Source organism: Pinus tabuliformis, chromosome 6, assembly GCF_031772625.1.
Source record: "Pinus tabuliformis cultivar Carrire ecotype Pingquan chromosome 6, CPIR1, whole genome shotgun sequence".
In the NCBI taxonomy this organism is placed as follows: Eukaryota; Viridiplantae; Streptophyta; class Pinopsida; order Pinales; family Pinaceae; genus Pinus; species Pinus tabuliformis.
The window spans coordinates 998,645,140-998,649,172 of NC_142292.1; the positions used below are offsets into that span (position 1 = coordinate 998,645,140).

General features: G+C 31.6%; 1 long non-coding RNA gene across 1 annotated transcript; it reads left to right on the forward strand.

The window, feature by feature from the left end:
- The first annotated feature begins 405 nt into the window (after positions 1 to 405).
- Positions 406 to 1,332, forward strand: LOC149262365 (uncharacterized). The gene is made up of 2 exons (XR_016249213.1): positions 406 to 963; positions 1,107 to 1,332. It is a non-coding gene; the product is annotated as an uncharacterized LOC149262365 (long non-coding RNA).
- The last annotated feature ends 2,701 nt before the right edge of the window (positions 1,333 to 4,033 follow it).

Consider the following 4,033-nt stretch of genomic DNA (forward strand, 5'->3'; position numbering starts at 1 on the left):
CTACCTAAAAGACAAGGGAATCAAATGTGAAGACACCTAGCTGACAATAAAATTAATATATCAACACTAAAAATTAGTGAAACGGTGTGTTCATTTATTCAAATTTGAAAGGTATATCCCATTAGGAATTTAAACTGCAATTCCAAATCCCAATTGCTGTAGCAAGGACGCAGGATTCACAGGTAAGCTGTCGAGGTTGGTTAGTAAATTATGAAAACGTTGCAGCTACAATGCCGACGCTTAGAGCTACAACGAACCATGTCTTAATTGGAAGTTTGAAAATTCGTAAGAAAGGTCCAGTATCATCAACTGCACGTTTCTGATTTCGTACAGAATTTATGGAAGGTTTACATCATTATTTATGACAGACGACCCTCCAGAAAAGTTGAGGGCCAGACACACATTGGTGGTGTAGAGGGTATGGTGAGACATTTGATGCCATGCTTTGGCGTATGTGGGTCGCTTCTACTATTTATTGGGAATTCTCGTAAGTTTGTTCTGCATCTGAGCATTTGAAAATTGAAAGTCGGTTTTGAGTGGAGGGATATCATCTCTGTTTGTCTTTGTGAGTGAGATAGGTGTGAAACATGGCTGGGAATGGGGTGGTGAAGGTTGTGTTTGTGTTTGGGGTTGTGGCGACATTGATGACTACATTGATGACTGCGTGGGGTGTAGTCACAAAGGAGGGTGCGATATCATGCAACAATGTCGCGAGTGCCTTCACTCCATGCGCTGGATATCTGACGGGGAATGCGACCACCCCTGGATATCTGGTTGTTGTCCTTCCCTCAAGGGGTTAGACTCTCAAGTGAGAGGGACACCCCTGATAGGCAGGCTCTTTGTAACTGCCTCAAGGATCAGGCAAAAACACTTGGGTTTAGTTTAGGTAAGGCTGCTAATCTGCCCGCTCTGTTCGAAATCAACGACATCAGCGTGCCTGTCACTTGACGTTGACTGTACCAAGTATGTCTGCCAATCACCTGTTCCTTTCTCTATTCATTGATTCTTTCATTCTGATGCGACCTCTAACTGCCCAAGTTTCATTTTGACAAATATTGCACTCTCTAAATTTTGATTATTGATTTTATGCTGTTTATGTATGGCAGAGTTCATTGAAAGGAAATCTGCCGGTGATCGAATGTGGGCTGGTTTAGTTAGTGCTCTAGTATTAATGGAGTACACGTATATTAGTTAGTCTATGAACTTGTTACAATTTTGGAGCCACCACTGGCTGTTTTGAGCGTTTCGCAGTTCCTCCGGCGAACGCCCACTTTCAGTGTTTCTGTAATGCATTTAAATAAATAAATGATGCCAGCCAGCTTTAACTTTGTCTATCGTTACAGTCCCAGCAGTTTTTTTTTCAGTTAAATGACCCTCAATTTAAGCAGTTGTAGTTAAAATAATAATGCTTTTAGTCTCAAGAATACCAGGGTCTCTAATTTCGTTCCTTTACGTTGTGTGGCAACGGTGCAACACGTAGGATCTTTTTGGTGCATTGCATTTTTGTGTTGCTTGACATTATATATTTTCATGTACTGGTATATGATTTTAGCGAAGTTAATTACGTATAGAGACAGTCTTAATTTTCAATAGAGCATTTACAGCTTTCTGATAATGTTAAACGTAAACGGTTGTTTGTCGTTTCCAGATAGTTTTATCCAATCGTTCCGAATTTCCTTGCGTGTAGTGCCAGGGCTTTGGAAGGAATGACAAAACTTTTGCTTTATATGCACAGGGGCATAAGGCAGATACTCATTTTATATCTCTTAATGCATAACAGTATATCCTTGTCTCAGTTAAGATCTTATATGTTTATAATTTTCTAAATTATAAATATTAAAAAACAAATAATTTGCTTAAATGGAAAAGAAGATATCTTCCCGTGGTCGGAAGCTCGATCAGGTTCAGATGAATTTTCTACTTATTTGGGTTTGTGCAGTATTTATATGGAGTATGGGATTGTTCAAAAATTTTAGGGGTGAAGTTGAAAAACGGGTGGACAACTCAACTTGAGATAATAAATAGATGGACCCACCGACAACCCTGGCAGCAGCATCATTATTAAATATTATTAACCTGAGATAATAAATAGATGGACCCACCTACAACTCTCGCAGTAGCATCATTATTAAATATTATTAATTTTTAGGGAACAAATGGTTTTTGTATTTATATGTAAATTTTGATAATAAATTAAAATTAAAATTATTTTTGAAGAATTTTTTGGCGAAAATCACATGGAGAAATTTTTGTCGACGTGTTTTGAACTAACTAGTGTGGTTCATCGTCAGGACAAGTTGAATGAGCAGATCTGGCTATGGACTGTGGTTCATCGTCAGGACAAGTTGAATGAGCAGATCTGGCTATGCACTGACTCAGATTTCTCGATAAGGTAACAGCTAAAAAGATAACAGCTCGATTTGGCCTAATAACGGCTAGCTTGACCATGATACGGAGTATTATATTATTTATTTATTTTATTTATATAAAAGAAATTTCAGTTATTAATATAGAATAAATTAATATATAATAAGTAAATCATAAAATGAATTAATTACATTTTTTTTTTATTAATTTTAAATATATTAATAAACCTAAATTAATTTAAAATTGTTAGAAATGTATACTAGAATAAGTAAAATTAATATATTATAATAAGTAAATTATTAAAAATAAATAAATAATTTCAAATATATTAATTAATAAGAATAAGAATAAAATTAATTTTGAATTGTTAGATAAAAATATTAGTTAGTTATAACGGCTAGTTTGACCATGATAAGGGCTAGTTTGATAAAGTGTATTTATTTATTTATTTATTTTCCTTTTTTTTTTTAGAAAATTCGTTATTAATATAGAACAAATTAATATAATTAATATATTAATAAATTCAAATTAATTTAAAATCGTTAGAAATATATAATAGAATAAGTAATAATAATAATAATAACATAAATAAATAATTTTAAATATATTAACTAATAACAATAAAATTAATTTTAAATTGTTAGATAAAAATATTAGTTAGTAATATAAATATTCGTCAAAAAATTGGAGAACCCCTGGAAATATAAAAATTAATTCAAGGTCTATTTAATGGTAAAAAATAGTATTTTAAAATTAACTTTATGTAAATTAAGTTTAAATTGATAAAAAAATAATCTTCTTTTCCATTTAAGCTTTCCACCCCCCATTAATCCTTTTCTCAATGCATTGCAAAACATAAATAACATTAAAAATATTGTTACCTCTAAGTTCAAAGAAAAAATGTGGTGTGAGAAAGATTTAGTGGCTAAAAGAAAATTAAGTTATTATAAGAAGGTCATCAACACCACCCTAGAAGATCAAAAGTATCTCTCTATTTTAACTAGCTCAAAGAAGAAAATTAATATAGCAAAGATTAGAACGAATTTTCATGAGTTCCATAGTGAAACAGGTCGTTGGGCAGTTCCTAAAACGCCATGGATGGAAAGGATCTGCCATATATGTGAGAATAGGAACATCGAGGATGGAAACCACTTCCTCTTAGAATGCCCCGCGTATAACCACATGCCTATAACCACATTAGATCTCAGTTTCACAATCTTTGTTACAATACTGACCTTCCTAACCTTTTACAATGTCAAAATTATAGTGAGCTCGGGAGGCTTCTCTCCAAGCTTTTTGAGCATAGGAATAAAATCTTAAATCAAAATAAATAATTTGTTTCTTTAGGTCCGATAGACCATTGTTTGGTCTCAACGGATGTTAACCATCGTCATCATCATCAAAAAAAAAAATATAAATAAATAAATAAATAATAATAATAAATTAATAATATTAATAATAATAATTTTACCATATTAAAATTAAATAACAGTTTAAATTAATAATTAAAATAGATTTAAAATTAATTTTCTCAGATAAATTAAGTTTAAATTAATAGTTAAAGAGTTTTCACATAAATAAATAAATAAATAAATAAATAATAATAATAATAAATAAATAAATTACCATATTAAAAATTAATTAATCGATGAAATAAGGGAGGAAA